This window comes from Balaenoptera borealis (assembly GCF_965194805.1).
Source record: "Balaenoptera borealis genome assembly, chromosome: 10".
NCBI classification, from domain to species: Eukaryota; Metazoa; Chordata; class Mammalia; order Artiodactyla; family Balaenopteridae; genus Balaenoptera; species Balaenoptera borealis.
In genome coordinates, this window is record NC_138874.1 from 63754390 (window position 1) to 63767576 (window position 13187).

Below are 13187 nucleotides of genomic sequence, written 5' to 3' on the forward strand. Positions count from 1 at the left end.
TTCACCCACCCACCTATCCATCCACCCACCCACTCATCCCCCATCCATCTATCCACCCACTGATCTATCCTGTGTTTCTTGCCATCACCTGTGAACTGAGTGATGACAGGGAGTGAGAGACTGAGATGGTAGTGGAATTACTGAGATGAACAAGACCCCCGAGGAGCTTATAATCTGGTGGGAAAAACACAACCTACATGAAATCCTTGAGAGATTTCTATTTATCCTCACGCTGTCCTAAAATCTGTAGCTTTCATTCATTACTCTCTGAAACGTCCATTTATTTGTCTTTGTTCTGTGACACTTCTAATATCTGTAAAGAGTCCTGTTCCCACAAGTGTGAGCTGCAAATAGCAAAAGTGATTCTCACCTCCGTCATTTTAGGTACTTGGCCTTTATTGATATGGCCTGAGATAGTCAGCAGCCCTGGCCCACCATTGGCTTAAATCCTGTTTGTGACCAGCCTATACACAGAGAAGCGTCCCCCTGTAGGTGGGTGGGGACCCCTTCCCCAGGGCTGACTGGCCAGCTATGGATATTTGAAGTCTGGCCCTGTGGGACCAGCAGGTGGCCCAGCTCAGCAGCAGAGAAGTGGGCAGCGGGCCCAAGCAGGAGTTTCAATAGTCTGTTGTGCAGATGGGTGGTCTCCTTCCTGGCTGAAGGGGGTGGACTCCAGCTTTCTGCTGCTGGTCTCGGGTTGCGCTGAGGCCTGGGGCCAATAGTGGGGAGGGTAGAGAATTTGCACCCGTCCTGGGGGGCCCTCATCTAACCTGTAGCCACCGACTTGGCAAATATACCTCATCTCCCCAGCCCAAGCCTATGCCTGCCTCCCTCCTCGAACTCTTTCTGGGGCAGTGGCTCAAAAGCAACAAAAACAATGAAGAGCCCGCCAGCCCTGGCTCCGACTAGCCAGACCCTGGTCACACTCCTCTGTGATCTGACTGCCCAGAATCTTGCAGGCCTGGCTGCCATCCTGCCTGCATAGCACCTGCCCTCCCGACGACACTGGCTCTTTGTTGGAGGAGATGGCTTGTGGGGAAAGCCCTGGGGAGGGGCACAGCTGAGCGGGCCAGGCTGGCGCCAGGCGGGACTCGGGGGGCCTCAGCAAACAAGGCCTCCTAGAGAGTGGCCTGCGGGACGGGGGCAGGACCGGGCAGCAAGCAGCAGTCCAACCGCAGCGCCTGATGGGGCTGGAACAGGGATTGAGGATGGGAGGGCGAGCAGCCCCTGAGCCCCAGCCTCACGACCCTCCCCAGACACACACCCGCAGACACACAGACCCCCTCCCTCTCCCTCCCTCCACCTCTCTGCCCAAGCTCAGCCCTCACAGTGACTCTGCCAGGTCTGGCTCAGAGGACCACATCCACTCCTGCCAGGGGTGACTGGACCGGCCTCTCTGATCCCTCAACAGGCAGACAGAGCCTGAGGGTGGCCCTTCTGTTCATTCTTCACTCGGAGCTTAGGGGTGACAGAGACCCCCTGACCTGAAGTCAGCCCTTCATGGGCTCTGTGGTCATGCTGACTGAGAGGCAGACCTGAGCTGAAAAGAAGATCATTTCTACCCTCTCTCTGTGCCAGGCAGGGCGCTAAGTGCTTGACCTGCAGCATCTCATCAGACCCCACAACAACCCGCAGAGGATGTACAGATCGTCCTCAACTTACGACGGGGTTATGTCCCCATAAACACATCTTAAGTTGAAAATATCGTTAAGTCGAAAAGGCATTTAAAAACACCTAACCTACCAAGCATCGTGGCTTAGCCTAGCCTACCTTAAATGTGCTCAGAAGGCTTACATTAGCTTACAGTTGGGGAAAATCATCTAACACAAAACCTATTTCATAATAAAGCGTTGAATCTCATGTACTTCATTGAATACTGTACTGACAGTGAAAAGCAGAGTTGGTTGTATGGATACAGCGTGGCTGTCAGCGTATTGATGGTTTACCCTCGTGATCGCGTGGATGACTGGGAGCTGTGTCTGCCCAGCATCACAAGGGAGGATCATAACACATATAAATAGCTAGATTAAAATTCAAAATTAGAAGTATGGTCTCTCCCAAAGGTGTATCAATTTCACACCATTGTAAAGTCGAAAAATCATAAGCGGAACCATCATTAACCTCCTGTTCTAATAAGAACCATGTCAATTGAGTCCCCTGAGACCACCCAGATAGTCAGCAGGGAGCCCTGGTGTGAGCTCAGGCTGCCTGATTCCCGAGCCCATGTCCCTAAATAGTGGGTGCAGCCATGGACGGTGTCAAGTGGGAGGGCGGAGACCTTGACGGTCAACTCAGAAATCTGCTCCTTATCCTGGAGGAGACGGAAATTATCAGTGGATTTCACAAGGGAGAGATGTGTGTTTTAGAACGATTGCTCCAGACACAGTTTGGGCAGAGGGACCAGAAAGCAGGCTGTCTTAATGATCCAGCAGCCATGGAGGGTGCCCTGGGCCCTCCCTTCAGGAAAGAGTGCTCGGTTCAGTGGCAAGGAGTGGGGTGAGCTGGGAGGCCACACTCCTCTACGCAGCCGCAGCAACAACTGTGCACGGTGGGATACGCCGGCCTGGCCACTTGAGCCCGATGGGGCTCCTGCTGGGTGGGCCCAGGCTTGGGCAGAACTACATGGGTTGTTGGAGAGATCAACAGGAAACCAGGAGACACGGCCCAAGGACAGCCTACCGTCAGAGAGAGCAGCCTTCCAGGAGGCTGTGTCGAAGGGCGCCCGCGGCCCCAAGGATGGCCAGGGGAGCAGCCACTGTGAGGAGCCCGCAGGGGGGAAGAGTATGGAGCTCCGTGGTGGAGCGGTATTTTGTTAGAGTATCTATGGCAGCTCGGGCAAACTAATATGAGATCCCAAAGGAGTGAGAGGGAGGTCTGCCCAGACACTTACATGGGGTTCTGGTGCATTGCTGGGGGCACTAGGCGGAGCAGAGACAGCCCTCAGCAGGAGCACACCGGCTCGGGGGTACATGTGATACCTCCCAGTTGGCAAGGGGCAGGGGAGCTTGAGGGGAACATGGCTGCCGAAGGTCGCAGGGCTTGACCAGCAGGTAGAGCGGAATCTGAGATATCATTGCTGCTGTAATCCTCTTCGGCCGTCCTGGCGAGGTCGACATTCTACTGTAAGGACACAGCAACACCGTCGCTGTTCAGGGAGGGAGAGGCTACATCTGCGGCAGTGGACCCACGCGGTAACAGCCCAGTCTGTGTAGGGGGTGTTAGTCAGTGGCCTCTAAGAAGCAGATGCCAAGCCAGGATTAGATGGGAAGGAAATGTATTAAGGGAAATACCTGTGAAAGGCAATGGGACAGGAGAATGGGGAGGATGGGAAAGCTGTCAGACTGTCAGCCAAGTCTGACCTTGAGTGAAGGATAGAGGGAGGGAGGGAAGCAGGCAGGGGGGAGGGAGGAGGGTTGGTGGGATGGAATCCTCTAGCCAAAATCGGCCATCAGAGGGGTCCACGTCTCACAGGAGAGGGGCTGCCGTAGCACCCCTTCCACACTCAATCAGTCTTTCGCAGGGATTGTGGCTCAGGGGTGGACGTGAGAATGGATTCAGAGGCCAGCAGCCTGGGCCAACCCCACGCCTTGCAGACAGAGATCTGAGCAATGCCTTCTCATGGCTGCCATATCAGGCAGTCAGGAAGGGAGGCTGGGCCACAGTGCAGAACCACAAAAAAGCACAAGGCATTAGGGGTAAATGATGGACCGATGCACAAGACTGATGGTGCTAAAATGATATCCCATAGCTCTCATGGACATTTCTTCCACAACTTCCAGTGAGTTTGAACATCCTTTTTCTTATGATTACTGGCCATTTCTATTTTGCAGTTTGTGACCAGCCTAATCATTTCCTCTATGTGTTTTCTGTTGAGATGCTAACGTATTTCTTGTTAATTTTCATGAACAATTTTCCTCTCAAAGTTACACATACCACACTGATATTTTCCCTGGTTGTTTGAAAGCTCTTTAATCATGTAATGGATGTGAATTCTGGTCCACAAGCCCACGTATGCAAGATACACAACTAAATTTACTTTTCTATAAGTTAGTTTCTTTTTTCAAGCTCCTATTTTGGCCCAAATGTTGGAAGCAATCTGAGTAATTTGGGGAAGACCTTTCCCCCATCCTTTCTTTGAGCATTGCCTCTAAGTTCCTGGAGGTTACAGAGTGTCAAAATAGGGGTCAGGGCATCTGTCAGAGCTGTCTTTGCTGATCCCTTGGTGTCTACTCACATCCTTATTGCCACCTGACTCTTGTCCATGCCCTACCGTGATCTCATTCAACTACAAGACCTCCAGGTCTTCAGACTTACTGCATCACTCTGTGCTCTCTTGGGTCTCCTCAGGAAATATGTTCATTGCTCCTTATGCCACACCACGGCTGGAGGAGGGCTGGGGGACTCACTTGCTTGGACACACCCAGTCCTAGACCCGCCAGGGAAAGGGGAGCCTGGGTTCTCATTCCTTTCTTGGACTCAAGAAACATGGCTCAAAATGTCCCTGCTTCCGGATTCCCCAAGCTCATCTGCAGGTTCTCATGTCCCTCCACAGGTCTAACTTACTTGCTTCCCCACCATAGCCTTCCTCCTCCAACCCTTAGAGTCCCTTGTTGGTTGGGGGTGGATCAAAGTCTTGTGGAAAGACTGGATGAGCAAACATGCACATTTTCTAAAACAACGGGGCTGTGTCCTGAGGGTTTTTGGAAACTTCAAAGCCAAGTATTGATTTTTTTGTCATTATTTCTGAAGACTGTCTGCCCTAAAGCATGGAGGGAAAGGACAGCAAGAGATACCTGGGAAAGAAATAGAGGTCACTGTGCCCCAGCTGTGCCCATGGTGCCTTTGGCAGGGCAGATGTTTAAAGTATGCATGCCTCCAAAGAGTTCTGTATCTTCCTTTACAGTTCCTCCCATCTGCTTCTCTGCTTCAAAACTTTTGACCATTTTGAAACCAGTAACCATACGCCAGGATTCTCTTCTGCCTGTCATGGTTTCATGTTACATGTTACTCACCAACATGCCAATCAATGAATTTGAGGTTGTGCCCTGTTCTTTCTGCTCCCCCTAGCTGCTCCACCTTTGGGGTCTAAATCGCAGAGTCTCAGAATGGAACAGAGCCTCATGGGTTACCTGGTCGACCAGCCACCCTGAGTAGGACTCTGCCTCTCTGTGGCATCTCTCCAGTCATGGGGAGTTTGCTACCCCAAAGTATCATTATGTGATATCACTGATTGATAGAAAGCTTTCTTGTCTAAATAAGCCCCCATCTGGCTCCCGCTGGTCCAGCTTCAGGCCAAGGGAGCCCCACTGTGCTCTCTGTCTGCGATAGTCCTCGTCACTCTGGAGATGGCATCGTGCCCACCCCATCCTCTTGTGAACAGCCTTGCTAGAGCTGTCGCCTTGATTCCCCAGGTCCCCTGCTCTACTTCCTGGCTGCGTCTTCTGCTGAATTTCTGGGGCCTGTCCACGTGCAGCTGAGGCAGACACTGTGATCTCCTGATGTGCTCGGGCCAGCCCAGTACCAGGGCGTGTGATACTGACACAATGTCTTAGGAACACAGCCTGCCAGTTTATCAATTTTCCAAGCCTCTGCTCATCTAATATCTGAGATCTTTGTTACATAAATTGAGGTCTCTCCCAGCCTGACTTGTACCTGCTGACCTTTTATACTAAAATTCAGTGACGATGGAGATTAGTTCTGGAATTAGGCCGAGTTGGGCCAAATACAGGCTGCTCGGCCACTTACTTAACGCCAGAGAAGGCCCTGTAACCTTGGACAGCTTTCATAACCTCTGCCAGCTTTGGTGACCTGATTTTTAAAGAGCAGTTACACTAGTACCTGTTCTTAAGGGCCATGGGAGGATTAAGAAGTAATGTAGGGAATTCCCTGGCAGTCCAGTGGTTAGGACTCTGAGGTCTCATTGCCAAGGGCCCGGGTTCAATCCCTGGTCAGGGACCTAAGATCCCACAACTGAAAAAAAAAAAAAAAGAAAGAAAGAAAGAAAAAAGAAATAATGTAAATTCTTACCATGTGCAGTTTATTGAGTGTGCAGTAAATGATGGCTATTCTTACTGTTATCAAGCATCTAAGACTATAGTGCTCATCTTAATTGGAACAAAAAACCAACACTTGGCATCAATGGTGGGCAATCTTGATTACACAGAGGGTAAGTGATGTTGATTCGAAGGGATTCATTGAAATGGAGGAGGAAGAGGTATCAATGTTAGTAAGTAGAGACTGAGGGTCAAGCCAATAGATCCAAGAAAATTACACAGGTCAACAGGAGAAACAAACAGACCAGAAAAAGGAAAAGGGACAGCAGAATTGCAGGCCTCTTTTTCTCCTTGCAGCCATAGAGCAGAGACCAGATCTCAGACAAGGTCTGCCCAAGCAGTATCATAGTCTTGGCAAGGGCTCAAGTCCCATCTTTGGGGAACCTGGCAGTGAGGGCCCCTCCTTAGGATAATGATGCCAACCTGGGCTGGTCAACACAGGTGGGGGTGGGTTGTGCACGATGGCTAACGTGGACTTCCTTGGCAAGCTCTTGAGTCCTGCCGATGGCTCCTTTTCCTGCTGACTCTGGGCAGGAACTGCGTGAATAAACTCTGTGCCCGTGTTTACACATTGCTCACCTGTGCTAGTGGACGCCACCCCTGCAGGGGTGAAAGCCAGTGGTAGATTCTCTAGGGCAAGAAGGCCCAGCCAGCGGGGGGACAGTGCAAGCTTTGAAGTCAGTGAGACCTGGGGTCAGACCCTGCTCAGCCACCTGTTATCCGTGTGGCCTTGAGTAAGTCACTGGCTCCCGTTCAGGCTTGGAGCTGTCACCACCACATGGGGACAGAAGCCTCTCCCTTGCGGAGTCATCACAAGGACTAGATGAGATTTCAGGTCTAAATCACCAAGCACAGTGTCAGGCTAGCTGGAAGAAAGGCTGCGTGGAAGGGATGATATCTGGCATAATTCCCCTAAGAGATGCCACTTGCAGCCCACCAACTCCTGAAGGAAGACACACAGCCAAGGGGAACTGGGAAGAATTCCAGTCACCACTTCACACCAGTGTGACCTTGGAGAAATCGCTTACCCTCTCTGGACGCCTATTACTTCATTTGTAAGACACGGATAATCCCCGATTTGCAGGTTCCTCCTGAGGATTGGGGCGGCGTCTAGGAAGTGCTTAGTTCAGAGCCCAGCACGGAGTCATCAAATGAGGTACCGTTCCTTCCCCGAGGCCACTGGGATGCCCTGGCCAAACCGCAGCTCAGGCCCTCTCGCCGAGGGCTTCCTCCCAGCTCCCTCTCTCTCTCAGGCTTCAGGCATTCTCCTTCAGAGGAATGAGACAGAAACAGCAGCCCAGGGAATTCCCTGGCGGTCCAGTGTTAGGACTCCATGCTCTCACTGCCAAGGGCCCAGGTTCGATCCCTGGTTGGGGAACTAAGACCCCACAAGCCGTGCAGCGCGGCCAAAAAAATTTTTTAATTAAAAAAAAACCCAAAAAACAAAACAGCAGCCTGGTCCACATCCTCACCAAGACCTGTCAGGCTTGTCTCTCAGGGCCAGTTGTCCCTGACTGTGCCCGTGAGGTCTTTGCCAAGAGCGGCTGGTGACACAAGCCTGCTGAGATGGCAGGTCAGTGCCGGGCTGTGTGTGGAGCAATGGGGTCGGAGCTGGACTTTAAAGGGTCCTGGCTGGGTGCAAAGTGCTACAGGTATCATCTATTAGTTATCTGTGCTGCATAGCACATGACCCAACACCGAGGGGCTTAAAGCAACACGCATCTATTATGTCAGGGTTTCTGTGGGTCAGGTGTCTGGGCGTGGTTTAGCTGGGTCCCCTGGCTCAAGGTCTCTCGGGAGGTTGTAGTCAAGGCGCCAGCTGGGCGGCAGTCACCCCAGGGCTGCCCAGATCACAGTGGACAGTAGGTACACTCAGAAGCGTGTTTCCTCAGCTCCACTCTGTGACCGGGTGGCTGGGGGGGTGGGGGGTGAGCCCTGTCCTGCCCTGCTGGCTGCTCCCCAGGGGCCCACAGGAGCCTGGATTGCACAGGTGACATTTATTATTATTTTTTAAATTAATTAATTAATTAATTTAGTTTTGGCTGCGTTGGGTCTTCGTTGCTGCACGCGGGCTTTCTCTAGTTGCAGTGAGCGGGGATGACTCTTCGTTGCGGTGCGCGGGCTTCTCATTGCGGTGGCTTCCCTTGCTGCGGAGCACGGGCTCTCGGCGCGTGGGCTTCAGCAGTTGTGGCGCGTCGGCTTCAGCAGTTTTGGCACGTGGGCTCGCTAGTTGTGGCTTAGTTGCTCCGCGGCACATGGGAATCTTCCTGGACCAGGGCTCGAACCCGTGTCCCCTACATCGGCAGGTGGATTCTTAACCACTGCGCCCACCAGGGAAGCCCTGCGCAGGTGACCTTTAAAGCCCAGCTGGACTCTGAAGAGGAGTTTCTCTAGAACTCCGCCTTGAGGCCTCTCTCTTCTCACTGTGCCCACCACCACCCTGGGCCTTGAGAGAAACCCCCGTGCCCGCCTCTTCCTGACTCCCACAATGCTCTGCTTCAGACCATGCTCGGGACCAGACACACCCATGTTTCCTGGAAGCAGCAGAGGGAGGCCGAGGCATTGAGAATGACTTCGAGAAGCCTGGGAATGCCTCGGGAGAATTCCCCCAGAGTGACGTGATCACGGTGGCCTGTTAGCAGACTCTGGTTCACTTTTTGGGTTCTCACCCAAGAACCTCTCTTCTGGGCTCCCTGTCAGCTCCCCATGACAGATGCTCTCCTGGACCCCAGCTCCCCAGATGGAACCAAGAGAAATGAAGTCCAAGGCCTTCTTCTACCTAAGGCACATTGTCCCAGGGACAGACACAGGCATTGATCATTCATGAACACCCCGCCCCATGACAACAGCAGGGCCTCCTTCACTCCCAGCCCCTCCTGGAAGGCTCTTCAGGACCCCTGTAGCTTCATACCCTATGATGACCACAACATTCACCCCTGCCCGGCACACAGGCAACCTGGGAGAGGCAGGAGGTATTCTGTATCTGAGGGCAAAGCTCAGGCCCGGCATTTATTAGGTGCTCTGAAAACATGTCTGCTGAGTGAATCTTGTAGAAAGGGCCCTGGCAAGTGTGAAGAGAGGGGTTTGACCACAGTTCCAGTACTTTGAGGTTGTGTGACCATGGGCAAGTTCCTGTCCCTCTCTGAGCTTCAGTTCTCTCATTTACACAGTGGAGATCAGAACTTATAAACTATTGGCTCAGAGGCCCTAGCTAGGTTGTAAATATGTTGTTTAGGGCTCATTCAGGGTTTAATTTTATTTTAAAATGAGTTCCCAACATTTAAAAGTTGGGAGATTTCCACTAAACATAATGTTTTTAGTTTTTATTGAAAAATGAAAAGATCTGGCTACACTGGACCCATTGTCCACATACAAAAATTAACTGGCCTGGGCAGGAGCTGCCCCTTTAATTGTGGTGTTTGGACACAGTCCCACGTCCACTTATTCCCTATAGCCTTGCCCAGCACGCTTCACCCCAGTGTGTTTCTGCCTGGCCCCGACAGGTATCTGAGTTTGCAAACCCTGGATGTCAGCATGACCTGACTGTTCTTTGGCTCTGTGAGGCCTAAAGATGGCATTACAGGGTCCCTGAGTGATGAAATCCATTAACACCCTGGATAAGAAGCCACTTGGGCTGAGTGGAGAGAAACTGCTGTTTCTGAGGATGACACAGAGTCTATAAATAGCCATAGAGGCTGAGTGGTGACACCTACCCCATCTCACCTGGGGATGGCATGTTTCAGTTCATGGCTCAGCCCAGAGACAGTCCTTGCTCCTGAGGCCACTGAGGTCAGCACAGGTAGAAATGATTTCACAGCTGAGCCTGTGGGGAAGGTGAAATTTTCTCTGGCTCAGGCAAGAGGGAGTGATGATGTTTGATTTTTCAAAGAGGGTAGAAGGTGTAACATGGTGGGGATGAAGGATTGCACCATCCATGGCTCTCCAGTACTATCCAACAACGTTAGACCTCAGCCTGGCCTTCAGGATTCTCTGTGATTGCCATGCACCTTCCCCTGCCAAGCTTTCAGCTCATGGTCAATATTGTAGCCTTTCTGGCTTCCCTGGTGGCGCAGTGGTTAGGAATCTGCCTGCCAATGCAGGGGACACGGGTTCGAGCCCTGGTCTGGGAAGATCCCGCATGCCACGGAGTGGCTAGGCCCGTGAACCACAACGACTGAGCCTGCGCGTCTGGAGCCTGTGCTCCGCAACAAGAGAGGCCGCGATAGTGAGAGGCCCGCGCACCGTGATGAAGAGTGGCCCCCGCTCGCCGCAACTGGAGAAAGCCCTCTCACAGAAATGAAGACCCAACACAGCCAAAAATAAATAAATAAATTTATTAAAACAAAAATATTGTAGCCTTTCTTTGAAGATGCCCTGACTTCTCCTAGCTCTGGGCTGGCTTTGGCTTATTCCCCCTCTGGAATCTCCTCTCTGCATCTTTTTGTCTCTGCCCCTCAAATGCAGTTGTCTCCAGGCTGACACCCTAGGCAGAAACAATTTCCCCTGTCCCCTGAGTTCCACAGTCCCCCAGCTAACTCAATCTCTATCTTGTTGTATCGTCTGTCCAAGGTTTTTGTCTCTTGCCCTCCCCACCCTGTCCCAATTACCAGCTCCTCAACGATAGTGATATATGCAAACCCTGCTCCTGGAGTCAGACAGAATCCTCCCAGCTCCAACACTCTGCCCTTGGGCAACTCACTCCCCAACTCTTGGGGCCTTGCTTCCCTATCTGTACAATGGAACTGCTTCTCAGGCTGCAGTGGAGAGCAGCCGAGCTGAGGGCTAGGCAAGGGCTTTGGGAACTAAAGTGGTTACATGTATGAAAGCAGCTCTTCCCTGGGTTAGGGCTGCTCATACTCCATTGGGTGGGAGATAAACTGAGGCCCTCCAGGAGCCGGCTTGAGAGACAATAGGGGACCACTAATACATTTGGCGTAGCTAAGGGCTATGTGAGCCAAGGGCCTGGAACTGATATGTGGGGTGACTCCTCTCTTCCTCTTTCAAATCTGCAGTATGCACTGATACAGGGGAGTATCTGCGAGATGTGCTGAGGGCCCAGATGGGGCAGGGAGCAAGCCAGCTTCCTACTCAGGCCTGTTCTACTTCAGGGCACAATCACGAAAAGAGAAGCCATTCCCCAGAACAGAGTGAGGCCCCGTCCTGGGCTGGGACCTGGGGAGCATCTAGGCTCCAGGATGCAGCTGGAGTATCATTGAGTGCAGGCCCCTCCTGGGCCAGGAATAGAGAAGGGGACTGTGGGCTTCCAGAAAAGGGTCAAGCCAGCATTCTCGTGAGGTTAAGACACTTTGCTCTGACCCCTTGAATTGGCTTGGGTCAGCATTTTGCTTCCTGACCCCATCTCAGGAGTCAATTCAGAGCCTGGGGCAGGTCAGTCTAGAACTGGTCCCAGCTGAAGGCCACCTGATTCCAAGGCCCAGACCCCACCCTCTTCTCTGGCCCCTCAGAACTCTGAGCCCCTACAGCTGAGGCCCATTACTGTCTGAGCCCCAAACCCTGAGCAAAGACCATCTAGACAGGACTTCCCTGGTGGCACAGTGGTTAAGAATCCGCCTGCCAATGCAGGGGACACGGGTTCGAGCCCTGGTCTGGGAAGATCCCACATGCCATGGAGCAACTAAGCTCGTGGGCCACAACTACTGAGCCCACGAGCCACAATTACTGAGCCCACATGCCACAACTACTGAAGCCCCACGAGCCACAATTACTGAGCCCACATGCCACAACTACTGAAGCCCATGCGCCTAGAGCCTATGCTCCGCAACAAGAGAAGCCACCGCAATGAGAAGCCCACGCACCATGACAGAGTAGCCCCCCGCTCGCCGCAACGAGAGAAAGCCAGCATGCATCAACAAAGGTCTAATGCAGCCAAAAATTAAAATTAACAAAAAAATGACACATACACACACAAAAAATGACACACACACACACACACACACACAAAAGAATCAGAGGTTTAAAAAAAAAAAGACCATCTATACTCTGCCCATCACTGATGCTCATGGCACAGTACTTAACAGTTGACAAAGTCCTCTCTCTCTTGTTCATTTTATCCTTGGAACAGACCTGGAAAACAAGCAAGGTAGGGATTAGCATCATCCCCTATTCTGCAGAGGGGAAACTGAGGCCCAGAAGGTCTGGGAGGACTGGCAGAGGCTGGCTGCGGAGACTCCAGGGTTCCCCTACCTCTAGGCAGTGCCTTCCTCTCTCTGGGCCTCATTTGCACATATGGAGAGTGCAGGTGTTGGCTCCGATGCTCTCTCAAGTCCCCTGCCTGTCATTCATTTCCTGTGGGCCTCCCATGCCCCCAGGCTTCTGTGAAGCCCACCTCAGCATGTGGGGTAAATCCCCCTCACTGTGGTTTCTCCCGCTCAGTTCCCCTTCTCTTCCTGTCTTGCCTTCTTGCTTTTCCTTGGACTGGTCCCTGTGCTATGTTATCTGCAGGTGCAGTTTTGGGGTGAGTGGGGGTGGGAGGGGAGCTAGCAGCCGTCTGTCCTCGTTGCTGGGGATCAGGGCTGTCAGTCTATGGGGTCGGGGAGTAAGAGCCAGGCCCAGTCCTGGTGGAGGACTGGGGGCCTGGTAAGAGCACGACAGGCCCAGGCTGAGTCTGGAAGAGGGACTGGTTTCTAGAAGCATCTGGAGACAAGTCCAGGAAAGGACAAGGAGGCCTGTGGTCACCATGGGAGGTGTCTGCCTGCCACCTCTCGCTCTAATCCCGCTTATCATCTCCACCTTTCTTTGACTGACTCTCAGTGCCACGGTTTCTCCTGGTCCTCCTGTCTGTCTACAGGGCCTATGGGGCGAGGGGTGGCCGTGCAAAAGTCTCAAATGTAGACTTTTGTTATATTCAATGAAAACATATGGATGCTCGTAGTTTGGAGTTAACCACGTTTTAGCATTTTCCCTTTTCATCAATTGGGACTCTCGCAAAATCGAACCGGTCTCCATTTGCGAAGTCTTGTCTGCCCCTCAGGTCTCTGGCCCTGGTTGGGGTGTGTTCAGAAGACTTCATGCCCCCACCGCCCCGCCGGCAGGGCTGCGCTGCCCGCTGGGGCCAGCAGGGGGAGCCCGCGGTCAGGCCGGAGGGGGCGGGATGGAGGCGGGGCCACGAGGCCG